Genomic DNA, 18,920 nt, shown 5'->3' on the forward strand with positions numbered 1-18,920 from the left:
TCATGTGTACAATACATTTGCCAGTACAGTTATTATTCATGTGTACGACATATTAACCAATACGATACTGTTACATCATCAAGGAACTCTAAGTCCTTATTAACATGTCAAGGATCAAGCATTTTCCAGTCTGATCACTTGTTTACAAATATAGTACCGGAGAGATTGCCAGCTCTCATATCAATATCATCATTACGGATTTTCAAGTCTTGATGTAGTTGTATGATGAGGATCAAGGAACTTCTTGTCCTGATCTGTATACTATAAAAACTCATCATACCACACAATTAATCAATAAAATAAATTGCTTGTAAATAAATTGATGGTATGGACGATAATCCCGCACCATACTTTAAATAAATGTAAATGTGCGGTAAAATTCATAAATTAAATTGTCTCATGTATGGACGTTAATCCCACACTATACTTTAAATAATAAAGTAAATGTGCGATAAAATAAATGTGCTTGTATGGGCACTAATTCTACTCCATACTTTTAAATAACAAGTAAAAACAGTTGTGTGGACGATAAACCCGCACCACATGTTTAAATAAATAATGTTGTATGGATAATAAACCTACACCATACAACAAATAAATTATGTCGTATGGGTAATAAACTTACACCATACAGTAAATAAATTGTATGGGTAATGAACCTACACCATATAGTAAATAAAATAAATGTGGGGATAAAATCACCACTAAAAAGATAGGAGGTGAAACCGTCCATAAAATTGCTATATATATGGATAAAGTAAAGTAAAGGTAATTATTGGTGGGTTCTTATCAACACCACGATCAAATAATATAATATAATAGTATATTATCATAGACCATTATAGTTTACGTGGGCCTTATATGAAATAACATGTATGCATTAAAAATCATACTATAATAATATTATATGATGGAATTATATAATATATGTAATTATGCGTAAAGAAACTAGTGCATGATTATCATGCTTCCCTTTTCCACCTGCCACCAGCACACACCTGCACTGCACTTAATATTGAAATTAAATAATATAGAATAATAATGAAATAATTAAAAAGATGAAGGGAAGCTTAGGGGGCGTTTGGTATCCTATTCAAATAGGGAATTCAAAAACTTTGATTTTTCTTAAAAACTAAGAGTTCTTAAATCTATTTTTAAGATTCAAAAATTTGTTTGGTATGCAACTTGAAAACTGTATTCAAATCTTAAAAATTTGAGAACTTGTGGGTTGTTAGAAAAAAACTGAAAAAACAGATATTTTTTTATTTTTTAATAGTTGGGGTTTTTTTTTTTGTTCTTAAGTTTGAATTTTTAAAAATAGGGCTACCAAACATGTTTTCTTTGTTTTGGACTCAAATTCTGTTTTTGAGTTTAAAAAGTTGGATTCAAGTTGAATACCAAACAGGCCCTTATCCTTTCGGCGGGTTTGCTCAACACCAAAGTGAAAAACACTATCTCTTCCTTCTTCTTCTCCTCTCTCTGCCAGTCTCGAACTAAGGACCTAATGGGTTTTTAACTTGGACCACAAATCCAACAGGCTACTTGAGATCAGTCAATTGCAATGATTGCTAAGTGTTTGATCTTAGAGACTCATCAAGATTTGGAGAAACTAAACTGATTGGTTGCTTTAATGTGCTAGGAGCTGGAGTCGCTGATACAAGCTTAGGTGTTGCCGACATAGGCAAAAGCGCAACCACTGGAATATTCCTCCTGTTACCGAACCTCACAGCCCAAACAACGTACGGACCAGCAACTATGGTGCTCACCGGCGGCTCGAGGCAATCCACAAGCTGCTCAAATGGAGCTTCCAACTTGGTGCTCACGGCTTCCAACAGAAAAGTCTCGCTTTTGCACACAGAGGAAATCGAACCCCTCCATTTCTCAATCAACCACTATGCCTTATCCAACTCATTGCAGATGCATTTGTGATTATATCTTCAACATGTATTATTTATAAGGTCTTTAAAATGTCTGCAAGCTAATATTATCTAGGATAAATTTCCATATTAAAAAAATGGGAGCTTTAGTAATACACCCAAAATAGGAGCTGAAATTATAAAAAAACCCTACATGAAATTCAATTTAGAAACATACCCAAAAATAATTTATTACATATGAAATAAATGTTGAAGTTACTATAAATTACATCTCTGCCATTGATTAACTTAAAAAAAGCCCAATACAAAAAAACTCAAAAAAAACTCAAAACAAGCCCAGCAAGCCCAACGTACATTATTAATACCATGTTATAAAAGTACAGTGTTAATATCATGTTATAGAAGTATATTGTTAATACTATTTCATAGAAATACATTGTTAATACCATTTCATAGAAGTACATTGTTAATATCATTCCATAGAAATACATTGTTAATACCATTTCATAGAAGTACATTGTTATAGAAGTACACTGTTAATACCATTCCATAGAAAAACATTGTTAATACCATTTCATAGAAGTACATTGTTTATACTATGTCATAGAACTATCTTGTTATTACTATGTCATAGAACCATCTTGAGTCCTTTCCAAAGGCATAAACTTTCCCAGCATCACTGATCAGCATTGTCCTGTCAGCCCCAGCAGTGAAAAATACTAGTAATAACAAGATACCTCTACAAAAAATATATATATATATACTGTTAATACTACGTCATAGAAGTACAATGTTAATACTATGTCATAGAACTATCTTTCTAGTAAAAATCACATTTTGCATATCATAAACTTCAAGTGAATGGTATGGAGTTGTACACTTTTATCTTACCTATTATGCAAATGAAATGATGTAGTTGTTAACTTCCAAATAATCCTCATGATACTGATGTCTTTCCAAATTCGAGCATAGGGTGCCAACATGCCAACCAAACCAATGTCAACAGCTATTCCAACCAAAAGTTCAGCAGCGTACAACTCAAACTCAGCTCAGAAATTCTTTCCCTTTTTCTGAACTTCTGCAAATGTTGCACAACAAGAATCTATGACTATCTGCATTACAAAAGAGTTTAGGAAGATAAATTTATTCAATATTCAACAAGATCAACAACTATCAAATGTAATGGTCCAATTTGAACACAAGGTATATTTAATGGAATTCATAGGACTATCACCAATGCAAACAATGACCCACAAACTCAATTACTGATATTTACAACGAAAAATGTAGAGCTACAATTCTTTCACAAGCACTAATGATTTACAGTCCCTTGACTTGAAACACAAATTACTCAAAAACATTATTTACCAAAAAGAAAGATCACGAAAACAAACCTCTGTCCCAACTTTAAAAAGAAAGGAAGGATCAGCCAGCATACGATTTCGTAGCATAGAGGAGTACTTCATCAAACAGCCCAGTGGCCAAATTGACCCCAGAAATTCAAATATATATGTATATATATAAATTAGAAACTCAATAAGAAACTTAGCAAAAACCATATATCTGAACCATAATAGGAAACCCAAAGTCATATCACTACCCGATATGTCTTTCAGGAACTTTACTCAATAAAGCATTAGTAACTAGAGAGTTATCATTTTGCATTCAAAACAAGACAGCAAAACTTTCAGGATGCAAGGAACAAGAAATAGACTCATTTTAGTTCAGTGTGTTTAATGAAACACCAACTTTGAAGTTATGATAAACATGTTATCTTTCTAACATCTCCTTGAATAGTACCGAAATCAGGGCAAAATGCATTTGCACGCAAGCAAGCAAGGGCATCACACATATTGGGTAAAGCATCATAGCCACGGAACCACAAAATATCTCATGCTAATTGGGAAACGAAGTGTATGCAAAGGGAGAAAATAGGGAATTAGAAAATGCAATTTCTGATTATGGCAAAGAAGGACAGTAGATACAAAGGGGCCCTGAGAATCATCAGCTTGGGAAAGCAAACATCGTCTCTGCAAAAGTTCCAAAGGCGGCCGTGTAAAAATTTAGAAAAAGAAAAACCAACAGCAACTAACAAAGAGACTCACAGATTGCCAAATGATTGTGTATAAGTTCAATACATTTTCACATTAAATATATATATATATATATATATATATATATATACAGCAGCAAAACCAGGCTAGATAACTTATAGGTCTCAACTCACTGAAAGAGGAATTTTAACAAGTAAACAACATTATTATCCTTCGGTAATAGCAAAAGCAGTGGTAAGACTGAAACAAAAATTGCAAACGAACAATAGCTTAGCATGTACATCATAAAACAGTAAATGTTTATGTAGAAGCTCAACCATTCTGCTAAAAACTAGAAACACAGTACCAGCATTACAAATCATATTAGAACTAACACAAATAAGCAAGCAAGTAATTTTCAGATTTTTTATAATCAATTTGTTTATTGCAATTTGTAAACGAAATGCAAAACTAAGGGAAAGAACCGTAGACATATTCAAATTAATCACAAAATCACAAAGAAACTGCTCAACGAGCTTCGAATTTCGGCGATAATCAAACCGGATCATACCAATATGATTTGGATGACCTTGAAATGGTCTCTTCGTTCTTCTTAAGCTCATCCTTGTGAGCCTTCTCTCAGATCTGGTGCAGGATATGGCCATGACCGTCTTGCTTGTGAATCAAACGAAAGCCTGAGAAAATGACGCCCTTGAGGATTGAAAATTCAAAACAGAGAAGAGAAATTGAAAGTGAAAGAAGCAACGAGGAAGAATGACGAACCTAAGTCTTGGAAGAAGAACCGATAAGAGCGTTGTCTAAAGCATCGAAAGGATTGGTGGAAGAAGATGAGCCTGGAGCCACAAGCTGCTCCACGAGTCATGAGCGCATGCATCGCCATGGTCAATGCCCTTCTTCTTCTTATTCCTCTTCAATCTACAACATAATTGTTATTAAATAAAAGATTTAAATATAAAAAAATTTAAGTCGGCTGTTTCTCAAAATTGCAAAAGGGCAAAACCGTAATCCAAGATAACTGTTGAATTGAAAAAATTGACAGCTGTCGATTTTTGGGTTTATTTTGGGTGTGTTTATATACATTAAATAGTATAGGGTTTATTTATAGTCTTATGTCTAGGAATGGGTATTTAACTAATTTTGTATAAAAAAATTCCCTAAGGATAAATTTAGGCATATATTTAATGTTATTTATTATTTTATTATGGAGTTGTATTTTTTTTTCTTATATATTATGGAGTTGTATTATTATTCACTTCAAGTTTTAATATTGTTTATTATATGTGATACTAAGTTTGAACTTTAATAGGAATTCTTTCTATGTGGTACTAAGTTACTCATACATTTTATCTTTGTTTTTTTGGTCAAGCTCATATATTTTATCATATGTAATATATTGTGGTAAATTATTATAACTAAAAAATTATGGTGTGTTTAATTTTCTTTCACTAATTACTATATATTTTCTAAAATCACAACGTTTGTTAGGTCGCTACATAATCAACTTAAATCACTCAAACCCACCTTGCCATGACAGGACCCGACCCAAATTCCACTTTGGAATCCGAGCCGAACCCTGCGTGATCGACACTGTAGGTGCCGAGCACAAATGACCTGTTGCCCTTTTTGTTAAAAATTTAACTTCCCTTAAGTCTTGACTTCTACTGAAAATTCGCAGAGTTTCCCTGTAAATTGAACGTTCCCAAAAATTTACACCTGTCAACAAGCACTTAAATATATACACCAACTGCCAGTATACAAAAATAAGTACGTTCCAACAATAAAACAAGTTCTAGGGCAACATCAGAGCAACTATACAGATCAATTTACAAGGAAGGAAACAACTTGTTAACCAAGAATCCCTACATCAAACTGAGGGAGAGCGGGAAGCGGGAATTGCCCTGTGGTGGCTCTCGGATGTACGTCTACAGCCTGGGGGCGCAAAACATTAAAAAGGTGAGTGGACCCAAAAACAAAGTTTAGAAAATACATAAGAACATACTAACCCCACAGTAAAAACGGTTATGCAAAACTAAATCATTCTCTTCATTATATAGTACTGAAATCAATGCATTCATATATCTATATATATATACCAATCATGTAATAACCCAAACTTTAATTAATATTTAACTATTAGTTTATTAAGGGGAAAGGACAATTTTGCCCTTGGACTAAGTTATTAAAGGAAAGTTGACTTTTGACGGAAGAAGAATTTGACCATTTCACTTGCACTGTTGTGTAGAGCGTGACGAAACGAGTTCGTAGACATGAAATGGACTCAAATCGGAGTTGTGACGAAGAAGTTATGATAAAAGGAAGTCTAGTGGCAGAACCGTAATTTTTGCAAAGTCAGTTTTGAAAAACCAGATCACTCTCTCTCCTCTCATGCAGAACCACCTCTATCTCTCCTCTGTTCAGGCCAGCCACGACCTCAGTGGCTTCCGATGAAGATTCCGGCCACATCCGGCCGCCTACGGCCACGATTTTGGATCCCTTCTCTTCGTCTCTCTCCCCTCTACACATCTATATGAAATTGCAGCCCCAAATCTAAGGAAATTAAAGCCAAAATCCAAGCCAAAGTGAACCCAAAAACAGGCTGTTTGAAACAGTAAATTTCGGGGTATTTTCCGGTCATTTCCGGCCACCAAAGGTTAGGTAATTGCACCTAAAATACTCTCCTACCTTTCCTTTGTGTTATCCTTTGAAAACCCAGCGTGAATCCATTCCAATTTCTTTGATTTCGAAACTAAAATTTTCTAGGTTTTCAAGAGATAGAAAGCTTCGTTCGAGGGCTTTAGAGGTGGAATTGATCGTCGAGCCAAGGTATAAAGTTACTCCCCTTGATGTGCTTAATCCGTAGGTATGATTATTGGCTGGCGGTTTGGAGTTTTCCGATCGCCGGAAAATTACTCAATGCACCCACCGGTGGTGGCGGAGCGTCGGCGGGGTGCCAAGGCTGGGTTTTTGTCCTAGAATGTTCTCCACATGGTCCCGAGCACGACGGTATGCTCGGATTTCAATTTGGATACCGTTTGAGCCTCGAACGGATTTTTACATATTGTGCGTTATCCGGGTTCAATAGTTTCGAACCGTTGGGTCGTGATCACTTTCAGATATGTTAATCTAGACCTTGCTAGGATTGTATAGGATTCGACGGATCGTGAATCTGAGTCCTGGATACTCCGAAATTGCAAACCCTAGGGTTAAGGGTTTAGAATCGTCGATTGTGTGATCGTGACGAATCTAACCGTTCGATCGAAACCAAATTCACGGGACGAATGTCCTAGGATTAAAGGAACGTAATGTGTGCATATGAATAACTTTAAATTGATGCACGCACTTCTAGAAGCGGGGTCAGGGTTTTATTTAAATATTTATACCGAGTAGTTTTATTAATATATTTTAATATGGTATTTGAATCAGGCACTTGAGCACTAGTTGACCTGAAAGAGGGACCTTCCAAAGGTCCAGCGAGCTCGGACCAACTGTGAGTGGACTCTTTGTTTTCATAACTAAATTTATGCAATTTAGTTTCAGTATTTGATCTTGGATAAGTTTTATTCAAAGAATAGTGTTTTATAAGTGAGACATGCTTTTAAATATTTTGATTTGCATGCTGCCGAGTGAAATATCCTTTAGAGATATAGGGAAGGAGAATTTTAGTTAAACATCAGATAAATGGCAGCAGAGTCCAGCCTTAACAAAAATTCAGTTATTTATCAGATCTTTCAAAAACTTTGCTTATTATTATTATTGTTATTTTCTAAGCCACTTTAGGTACCCAGATATACAGATGTTGCTTTCGGATATGATGATGTCCACGGACATCCAGGTTGTCTTCGGATTTTATCGATTGCCTTGGTTTAGTCGGCATGCTTGATTGCCCCACGAGTTCTATGGTACGGACTCGTGTGGAGCGAGGACGCAGATCAGGTTGACCAAGGTCCCCGAACCCTGCAAGGTTGCGGCTCGATTGACTTTGTGTCACCGAGACTTGCGAGGACGTGTCACCAATGGTAATGCGAGGGGAATTGACGAATATCAGGAATTGATGGTTATTAGGAATTGACGGACTATTAGGAATTGACAGATATCAGGAACTGACGGAAATAAAGGGGTACACTTAGGTGGTAGTTTTAAACTGATTTCAGTACTTTAAAAGAACTAATATTGATCATGAGTATGACTGGTATATATATATAGATATATGAATGCATTGATTTCAGTACTATATAATGAAGAGAATGATTTAGTTTTGCATAACCGTTTTTACAGTGGGGTTAGTATGTTCTTATGTATTTTCTAAACTTTGTTTTTGGGTCCACTCACCTTTTTAATGTTTTGCGCCCCCAAGCTGTAGACGTACATCCGAGAGCCACCACAGGCGTTCGCTTCCCACTCTCCCTCAGTTTGATGTAGGGATTCTTAGTTAACAAGTTGTTTCCTTCCTTGTAAATTGATCTGTTTAGTTGCTCTGATGTTGCCCTAGAACTTGTTTTACTGTTGGAACGTACTTATTTTTGTATACTGGCAGTTCTTGTATATATTTAAGTGCTTGTTGATAGGTGTAAATTTTTGGGAACGCGTTCGATTTACAGGAGATTCTGCGAATTTTCAGTAGAAGTCAAGACTTAAGGAAGTTAAATTTTTAACAAAAGGGCAACGAGGTCATTTGTGCTCGGCACCTACCAGTGTCGATCACGCATGTGAGTTCGGCTCGATTCCAAAGTGAAATTTGGGTCAGTCTGTCAACTTGATATCGAGCATTAGGTTTCACTTCCACAGACTCGCACTTTGTGCATTCCAGCTTTAAGGAGTATTTGTTTCTTGTGATAGTAAGCATGGGCCCTAAGCGTGGTGGCTTTCGTAGAGGACGATACTGTCGTCCGAGTCGTGGATAGGATCCCAAATCCGAATAAGAGGAATTCATTATCCCAAAGCATGTACTTAAACCGTAGAACTGTCGTATGTTGGAAGTCCATTAGGGCTGCACTTGCCATTTTCACTATGCCCGGAGATCCCCATTTCCAGCAGACGTTAGGGATGTTGACGCAGCTCTAGCCATGACCAGGTAGCCTAGAGATCCCTCATTGAGTTATGTTGATCAGGCTAAAAGGATTGGGGCCACCGATTTTGATGGTGTTGGTGATCCAGCAGTAGCTAAAAAGGATGGAGCGAATCATGGAAGTGATGAGGGTTCCCAGGATTACAGAGTGGCCCTAGCCACATTCTTTTTGGTCAGAAATGTTAGACATTTGTGGGAATTAGTTAAAAGGAGATATCGGGATCTGCCATCACTTGGCAATTATTTGTTTGCATTTGATAGTCGTATTATCCATCTTTGGCTTACGAATTTGAAAATGGAAGAGTTTCTGCAGTGGAGCGGTGAGCAATAGTGATGCTTGAGTATGAGAAAAGTTCAACGAGTTGTCTAAGTACAGTATTCCACTAGTTGAGGACAAGAGTAAGAGATGCCAGTTGTTTACTAGAGGGTTGAAGGCCTCCATTCGAGATATCGTAATTAGTCAGTGGCTGACTAATTTTGGTGATTTGGTGATGTCCGCTTTACTAATAGAGAGCAGCGGATGATGGTCGAGCACGGGGTGAACCTCGTAGGACACAGTTTGATATGGGTGGTCCTAGTCATGGGTCATCCAAGAGAGGTAGTTATAGCTCTGGGTCATCTAGTGGCGCAGATTCTGGAGGTTTCCGACCTGGATTTAGTTCTAGTGGAGGTTCCAACAGAGTGGCGTTCTAGGAACCGCTTTGGAAGGATGTAGCAGTCTTGGGAGACTACAGACAATTTCTAGTAGGGAGGTATTCGAGGCAGATTTGATTCCCTTGGAAATGGTTGACTTGGATGTCATTCTAGGATGGATTGTTTAGCGGACATCATGCCTCGATGGATTGCTTCGAAAAAGGTTGTTTTCCGTAGTCCCGGACGACTGAAGTGACAAGCGTAGAGTGCTTACATCATTACCTCACCTCGTTATGATGGCAAGACAGCTTGCTCGAAAAGGATGTTCAAGATATTTGGCGCATGTTATCGATACGGATAATGGATTAAGGTTGGAGGATATTCGGTTATGCAGGAATTCCCGGATATGTTAAGTGGATCTTGAGGGTTTATCGCCTCACGAGAGATTGAGTTCACTATTGAGCTCGTTCCGAGTACGAATCCTATTTCTCAAGCACCATACAGAATGGCACCAGAGAGCTAAGAGAGTTGAAGATTCAGTTACAGAGCTGGTGGATAAGGGTTTCATCAAACATAGTTTTTCACCTTGGGGCGCTCCAGTGTTATTTGTTAAGAAAAAGGATGGAACCATGAGGTTATGTATTGACTACAGAGCAGTTGAACAAGGTCACAGTGCGAAATAAGTATCCTTTGCTTCACATTGATGATTTGTTCGACCAGTTAAAGAGTGCCAAGATATTCTTTAAGATTGATCCGAGATTTGGGTATCATCAGTTACGGATTAGAGAGAGGATGTGCCTAAGACTGACTTTTGAGCGAGATATGGGCACTATGAGTTCTTGGTGATGCCATTTGGGTTGACGAATGCGCCATTGCATTTATGGATCTCATGAATAGGGTGTTCCGACGTTACTTGAACTGCTTTGTGATTGTGTTCATAGACGACATTCAGTGTATTCAAGAGTCAGAAGGCACACATGAAACATTTGGAAATTGTCTTTGAAGACTTTGAGTAGGAGGCAGTTGTATGCCAAATTGAGAAATGCCAATCTGGCTAGATAGAGTTAGTTTCTTGGTCTCTGAAGGAATTTGTGTTGATCCCTAGAACATTGAGGCGATGAGTGGCGGCCACGACCAACCGGTGTTCTTGAGATCTGGAGTTTCCTTGGGTTAGCCGGTACTATCGTCGCCGTGGAAGGGTTTTCGCTATAGCTGGCGCCTCTCACTCGTTTGATAAGGAAAGAGTGAAGTTTGAATGGTCAGATGATTGTGAGGATAGCTTCAATGAACTCAAGACCAAGTTGACCACGCTCGGTTTAGCACTTCCGGATGATAGCGGGAACTTCGTTATCTACAGTGATGCATCCCAACAGGGACTTGGTTGTGTGCTAATGCAGCATGGTAGGGTAATCGCTTATGCTTCTAGGCAACTTAAGAAGCATGAGTTGAATTACACTGTTCATGATTTGGAGTTAGCTGCAGTGGTTTTTGCCTTGAAGATTTGGCGACACTATCTTTATGGAGAAACTTGCCGGATTTTTATGGATCACAAAAGTTTAAAGTACTTATTCACTCAGAAGGAGCTAAGTTTGAGGCAAAGAAGATGGTTAGAGTTGATCAAAGATTATGATTGTACTATTGAGCATCATTCGGAAAGAGCTATTGTTGTAGCTGATGCACTCAGAGAAAATCCTCAAGATCTATAGCTTATTTCAGAGGGAGATATGTGCCAATTATGGTGGAGATGAGGAAGCTCAGAGTTGAGCTAAGTGTGGATGATCAGGGAGCTTTGTTAGCTACTCTCCATGTGAGACCAGTACTAGTGGAGCAAATAATCGCCGCCCAATCCAGATTCTTTGATTTGCACATTACGATTAGAAGTGGAGAATGGTGTGAAATGACTGTTTAAGAAATGGAGCCTTAATGGTGGGAACCAGTTATATGTCCCTAGTGATGAGAAGTTGCCACTTATGGAATTTGCCTATAATACTTACCCGGCGAGTAACTGGCATCTCTTACTCTCGTCCTCAACTAGTGGAATATAGTACTTAGACAACTCGTTGAACTTTTTCTCATTAGGGACATATAACCTGGTTCCCACCATTAAGGCTCCGTCATTTCTTATGAAAGTCATTTCACACCATTCTCTACTTCTAATCGTAATGTGCAAATCAAAGAATCGGATTGGGCGGCGATTATTTGCTCCACTGTACTGGTCTCACATGGAGAGTAACTAACAATGCTCCCTGATCATCCACACTTAGCTCAACTCTGAGCTTCCTCATCTCCACCATAATTGGCATATACCTCCCTCTGAAATAAGGTATAGATCTTGAGGATTTTCTGCTGAGTGCATCAGCTACAACAATAGCTCTTCCCGGATGATGCTCAATAGTACAATCATAATCTTTAATCAACTCTAGCCATCTTCTTTGCCTCAAACTTAGCTTCTTCTGAGTGAATAAGTACTTTAAACTTTTGTGATCCATAAAAATCTGGCAAGTTTCTCCATAAAGATAGTGTCGCCAAATCTTCAAGGCAAAAACCATTGCAGCTAACTCCAAATCATGAACAGGGTAATTCAACTCATGCTTCTTAAGTTACCTAGAAGCATAAGCGATCACCCTACCAGGCTGCATTAGCACACAACCAAGTCCTGTTGGGATGCATCATCAGATAACGAAGTTCGCTATCATCCGAAGTGCTAAAACCGGAGCGGTGGTCAACTTGGTCTTGAGTTCATTGAAGCTCTCTCACAATCATCTGACCATTCAAACTTCACTCCTTTCCTTATCAAACGGTGAGAGGCGCCGTTATAGCGAAAACCCTTCCACGGCAGCGATAGTACGCGGCTAACCTCAAGGAAACTTCGTATCTCAAGTAACATCGGTTGGTCGTGGCCGCCTCGCCTCAATATTCTAGGGATCAACACAAATACCCTCTGCGGACAAGAAACTAACTCTATCTAGCGGAATTGGCATTTACTGAATTTGGCATACAACGCCTCCTACTCAAAGTCTTCGGCACAATTTCCAAATGTTTCATGTGTGCCTTCGACTCTTGGAATACACGGAATGTCATCTATGAACACAATCACAAAGCGGTCCAATAACGCGTCGAAACACCCTGTTCATGAGATCCATAAATGCAGTGGCGCATTCGTCAACCCAAATGGCATCACCAAGAACTCATAGTGCCCATATCTCGTTCGAAAAGCTGTCTTAGGCACATCCTCTTCTCTAATCCGTAGCGATGATACCCAGATCTCGGATCAATCTTAGAGAATACCTTGGCACCCTTTAACCTGGTCGAACAAATCATCAATGCGAAGCAAAGGATACTTATTTCACACTGTGACCTTGTTCAACTGTCTGTAGTCAATACATAACCTCATGGTTTCATCCTTCTTTTTAACAAATAACAGCTGGAGCGCCTAAGGAGAAAAACTATGTCGATGAAACCCTTATTCACCGGCTCCTGTAATTGAATCTTCAACTCCCTTAGTTCTGCTGGTGTCATTATGTATGGTGCTTGAGAAATAGGACTCGTACTAACGCAGCTCAATAGTGAACTCAATCTCTCGTGAGGCGGTAAACCCTGAAGATCCACCAGAACATATCTGGGAATTCCCGTACAATTGTAATATCCTCCAACCTCATTCCATAATCCCGGGTATCGATAACATGCGCCAAATATCCTGAACATCTTTTTCTAAGCAAGCTGTCTTGCCATCCTAAGCGAGATGAGACACGATGTAAGCACTCTACGCTTGTCACAAAATGTCACTTCAGGTCGTCCGGGATTACGGAAAACAACCTTTTTCGGACTCAATTTACGAGGCATAATGTCGACTAACCAATCCATCCTAGAATGACATCCAAGTCAACCATTTCAAGGGAATCAAATCGCATCCGGCAATACCTCCCTACTAGAAATTGTCGTAGTCGTCTCCCAAGACCTCTAGCTACACCCCTTCCAGGCAGTTCCTAGCTGCCACTGCAGTTGGAACCTCCACTAGAACTAAATCCGGGTCGAAACCTCCGTAACTCGCGGCCACTAGATGACCCAGAGCTATAACTACCTCTCTTGGATGACCCGACTGGGACCACCCATATCAAATTGTCTCCTACGAGGTTCACCCGTGCACTCGACCATCATCCGGCTGCTCTTTATTAGTAAAGCAGACATCACCAAATCACCAAAATTAGTCAGCCGCAATGACTAATTACGATATCTCGAATGGAGGCCTTCAACCCTCTAGTAAACAACTGGCATCTCTTACTCTCGTCCTCAACTAGTGGAATATAGTACTTAAACAACTCGTTGAACTTTTTCTCATATCTGAAGCATCTGTCATCGCTCCCTGCTCCAGCTGCAGAAACTCTTCCATTTTCAAATTCTAGTAAGCCCAAAGTGGATAATACTGACTATCAAATGCACCAAATAATTGCCAAGTGATAGACTGACGGTCCCGATATCTCCTTTTAATGATTCCCACAAATGTCTAACATTTCGACCAAAAAGAATGTGGCTAGGCCACTCTGTGATCTGGGAACCCTCATCACTTCGCCCGATTTGGGATTCTTTGTCACTTTTAAAAAGTTGCTTCTTGTACTTTGAAAATAATTAGTTGTAAAGTAAAGCAGCTCGTGTTTGGTAAACAATATTTTTAAAGTCTTTGTTAGTACAAAAAGAAGTGTCAAAGCCGTTTGGTAAGTTTTAATATAAAATTGTTGTAATGCTGTGAATAATGACTAAAATAAACATGATGTTAAAAGTGTTATGTACTAATCATGTGGTAGTAGTGGTAATGATGGAGTGGAGGTGGTGGTGGTAGGGATGGCGCTTGTGGAGGTGGTGATAGTGACAGCATGGTGGTGGTGGTGGTGGATGTGGAGGTTTTGAAGGAGGTGGTGGTTGTGGTGGTGGTGGTGGTGGTGGTGGTGGAGGTGAAGGTGGAGTTGGTGGTGGTGGTTGTGGTGGTAGTGGTGGTGGTGGTGGTTGTGGTGGTGGTGGTGGTGGTTGTGGTGGAGGTGGAGGTGAAGGTGGAGTTGGTGGTGGTGGAGGAGGTGGTGGTGGTGGTGGTGGTGGTGGTGGTGGCGGTGGCGATGGCGGTGGTTGTGGAGGTAGTGAATGTGGTGGTGTAAGTGGTGGAGTTGGATGTGGAAGTGGAGGTGGTGTTATTTTTAAAATGAATGATGGTATTTTGGGAATTAAAAAAATTCATTAAAGGTTCATCTCTCGCTTTTGAAAGCACTGAAAAGCAACCCATAACTCGCTTTTAAAAGCTCTGTCAAAAGGCCACTTTGCTTTTAAAATAATCGAGATATTTTATTTTTACCAAACACCTAAAGCTGCTTAACTTTAAAGTGAAGCGAGGTTTTTGGCGAAAAAAAGCAATCCCAAAGGGCCTTCCATGATTCGCTCCATCCTTTTTAGCCACTCCTCGGCTACTGCAAGATCACCAACACCATCAAAATCGGTGGCCCCAATCCTCTTAGCCTTATCAACATAACTCAATGAGGGATCTCTAGGCTACCTAGTCCTGACTAGAGCTTGCGTCAACATCCCTAACGTCTGCTGGAAATGGGGATCTCCGGGCATAGTGGAAATGGCAAGTGTAACCCTAATGGACTTCCAACATACGTGACTCTACCGATTTAAGTACTGTCTTTGGGATAATGAATTCCTCTTACTCGGATTTGGGATCCTGTCCACGACTCGGGACATTTATGCAGTCCTTCTCTGGAAGCCACCACGTTTAGGGCCCATGCTTCTTGTCACAAGAAACAAATACTCCTTAAAAGGAATGCACAAAGTGCGGAGTCTGAGAAGTGAAACCTAATGCTCGATACCAAGTTGATAAGACCCGGCCCAAATTCCACTTTGGAATCCGAGCGAACCCTATCGTGAACGACACTTGGTAGGTGCCGAGCACAAATGACCTGTTGCCCTTTTGTTAAAAATTTAACTTCCCTTAAGTCTTGACTTCTACCGAAAATTCGCAAAGTCGCCTACAAATCGAGCGTTCCCAAAAATTTACACCTATCAACAAGCACTTAAATATATACACCAACTGCCAGTATACAAAAATAAGTACGTTCCAACAGCAAAACAAGTTCTAGGGCAACATCAGAGCAACTAAACAGATCAATTTACAAGGAAGGAAACAACTTGTTAACCAAGAATCCCTACATCAAATTGAGGGAGGCGGGGCGGGAACGCCTGTGGTGGCTCTCGTATGTACATCTACAGCCTAGGGCCGCATAAAAATATTAAAAAGGTGAATGAACCCAAAAACAAAGTTTAGAAAATACATAAGAACATACTAACCCCACTGTAAAAACGGTTATGCAAAACTAAATCATTCTCTTCATTATATAGTACTGAAATCAATGCATTCATATATATATATATATATATATATATATATATATATATATATATATATACACCAATCATACTCATAATCAATATTAATCCTTTAAAAGTACTGAAATCAGTTTAAAACTACCACCTAAGTGTACCCCTTTATTTTCGTCAATTCCTGATATCTGTCAATTCCTAATAGTCCGTCAATTCCTGATAACCATCAATTCCTGATATTCGTCAATTCCCCTCGCATTACCATTGGTGACACGTCCTCGCAGGTCTCGGTGACACAAAGTTAATCCGAGCCACAACCTCGCAGGATTCGGGGACCTTGGTCAACCTTTGATCCGCGTCCTCGCTCCACATAAGTACGGGTACCATAGAACTCGTGGGGCAACTTTCAAGCATGCTTGACTAAACCAGAGGCAAGCGATAAAATCCGAAGACAACCTGGATGTCCGTGGACATCATCATATCCGAAAGCAACATCTGTATATCTGGGTACCTAAGGTGGCTTAGAAAATAACAATAATAATAATAAGCAAAGTTTTGAAAGATCGATAAATAATTGAATTTCATTAAAAGTTAAGGTGGACTCTGCTGCCATTTATCGATGTTTAACTAAAATTATCTTTCCCTATATCTCTAAATGATATTCCACTCGGCAGCATGCAAATCAAAATATTTAAAAGCATGTCTCACTTATAAAACCCTAAACCCTAATTTATTTATGAAAACAAAGAGTCCACTCATAGTTGGTTCGAGCTCGCTGGACCTTTGGAAGATCCTTCTGCGGGTCAAGCTGGTGCCCAAGTGCCTGATTCAAATACCATATTAAAATATATTAATAAAATTGCTCGGTATAAATATTTAAATAAAACCCTGACTCCCACCTTCTAGAAGTGCGTGCATCAATTTAAAGTTATTCATATGCCACATTACGTTCCTTTAATCTTAGGACATTCGTCCCGTGAATCGGTTTCGATCGGACGGTTAGATTAAATCACGATCGCGATTCTAAACCCTTAACCTAGGGTTGCAATTTCGGAGTATCCGGGACTCCGATTCACGATCCGTCGAATCCTATACAATCCTAGCAAGGTCTAGATTAACATATCTGAAAGTGATCATGACCCAACGGTTCGAAACTATTGAACCCGAATAACGCACAATATGTAAAAATCCGTTCGAGGCTCAAACGGTATCCAAATTGAAATCCGAGCATACCATCGTGCTCGGGACGATGTGGAGAACACTCTAGGACAAAAACCCAGCCTTGGCACCCCGCTGACGCGCCGCCACCACCGGTGGGTGCATTGAGTAATTTTCCGGCGATCGGAAAACTCCAAACCGCCGGCCAATAATCATACCTACGGATTAAGCACATCAAGGGGAGTAACTTTATACCTTGGCTCGACGATCAATTCCACCTCTAAAGCCCTCGAACGAAGCTTTCTATCTCTTGAAAACCTAGAAAATTTTAGTTTCGAAATCAAAGAAATTGGAATGCATTCACGCTGGGTTTTCAAAGTATAACACAAAGGAAAGGTAGGAGAGTACTTTAGGTGCAATTACCTGACCTTTGGCGGCCGGAGATGACCGGAAAATAAACCGAAATTTACTGTTTGAAACAGCCCGTTTTTGGGCTCACTTTGGCTTGGATTTTGGTATTAATTTCTTCAGATTTGGGGCTGCAATTTGGTATAGATGTGTAGAGGAGAGAGAGACGAAGAGAAGGGATCCAAAATCGTGGCCGTAGGTGGCCGGATGTGGCCGGAATCTTCATCGGAAGCCACGGAGGTCGTGCTGGCCTGAACATAGGAGAGAGAGAGGTGGTTCTGCGTGAGAGGAGAGAGAGTGATCAGGTTTTTAAAAACTGACTTTGCAAAAATTACGGTTCTGCCACTAGACTTCCTTTGATCATAACTTCTTCGTCACAGCTCCGATTTGAGTCCATTCCGTGTCTACGGACTCGTTTCGTCGCGCTCTCCGTAACAGTGCAAGTGGAATGGTCAAATTCTTCTTCTGTCAAAAGTCAACTTTCCTTTAATAACTTAGTCCAAGGGCAAAATTGTCGTTTCCCCTTAATAAACTAATAGTTAAATATTAATTAAGATTTTGGTTATTACATGCTATGTATTTCCTTCCAATTTTTTGTGATAAAATAATAGACAATTGACTAAGTAAACATCCTCTAAAGGTTCAGTAAAAAATTTTAAGTTTTTTTTTTTCACAATTTTCTTAATTTTTATTCAATTTTTATCGATATTGATATTTTTCTCGATATTTCCATCAATATATCCGTGTTTTTGGACCACCGATATTTCCGAAACTCTCGATAATTTAGACCTTGCTTGGGTGGAGGTTGGGTGAAATAGTGATTCCAATGGTGGAGAGGGAGAGACGGAGGAGGAGAGTTTTTGAAAATTTGGAATGAGTAGAAATGAAGGTTTCAGGGGGTATTTATAGAAACCTCGAACGACTTGAATTTAATTTGATTATTTAATTCAAAGGTTCATATAAAAAATTAAGTTTGGATCAAGTGTGGAGGTCCATGGTAGCTTTAAGATGGATGGTACTAATGCATTGCTAACTATCAATCCAAAGACCTCAAGTCAAAAGTCTTTGATTTGGTTATCGGTCAAGATCTGATCTAGAATCAGACAAATGGTTTAAATGAAGCGAGTTTAAGAAATAGTACTATAGAACTTAGTCAAAATTCTTAGTCAAAGTCTTCTTAGTCATCCATCTAATAAGGAGATTCCATGTGTCAATTTCAATGTAATATTTCAGGGTAATTACATTTTTGGTCGCTGAAGTTATGGTCAAATTTAAATTTGGTCACCGGAATTTCAATTTTCTGATTTTTGATCGTTGGGGTTAGCATCGTTAGCAAATCAAGTCTAATTGGCAAATTCC

At 39.1% G+C, this 18,920-nt stretch overlaps 1 long non-coding RNA gene across 3 annotated transcripts; it reads right to left on the minus strand.

Annotated features, from left to right (window-relative positions):
* Positions 1 to 2,330: 2,330 nt before the first annotated feature.
* Positions 2,331 to 17,975, minus strand: LOC148915652 (uncharacterized). Of its 3 annotated transcripts, XR_016122352.1 has the most exons (8): positions 17,577 to 17,975; positions 17,409 to 17,471; positions 5,795 to 5,860; positions 4,694 to 4,846; positions 4,482 to 4,605; positions 3,272 to 3,907; positions 2,769 to 2,989; positions 2,331 to 2,616 (listed from the first exon to the last, which is right to left on the minus strand). It is a non-coding gene; the product is annotated as an uncharacterized LOC148915652 (long non-coding RNA). The 3 variants fall into 3 exon arrangements; XR_016122351.1 differs by lacking the exons at positions 3,272 to 3,907; positions 17,409 to 17,471; positions 17,577 to 17,975 and having other exon boundaries at positions 2,769 to 2,955; positions 5,795 to 7,790; XR_016122350.1 differs by lacking the exons at positions 3,272 to 3,907; positions 17,409 to 17,471; positions 17,577 to 17,975 and having other exon boundaries at positions 5,795 to 7,790.
* Between the last annotated feature and the right edge of the window lie 945 nt (positions 17,976 to 18,920).

The sequence above is a fragment of the Prunus mume genome, linkage group LG7 (genome assembly GCF_029339155.1).
Source record: "Prunus mume cultivar Tortuosa linkage group LG7, ASM2933915v1, whole genome shotgun sequence".
NCBI lineage: Eukaryota > Viridiplantae > Streptophyta > Magnoliopsida > Rosales > Rosaceae > Prunus > Prunus mume.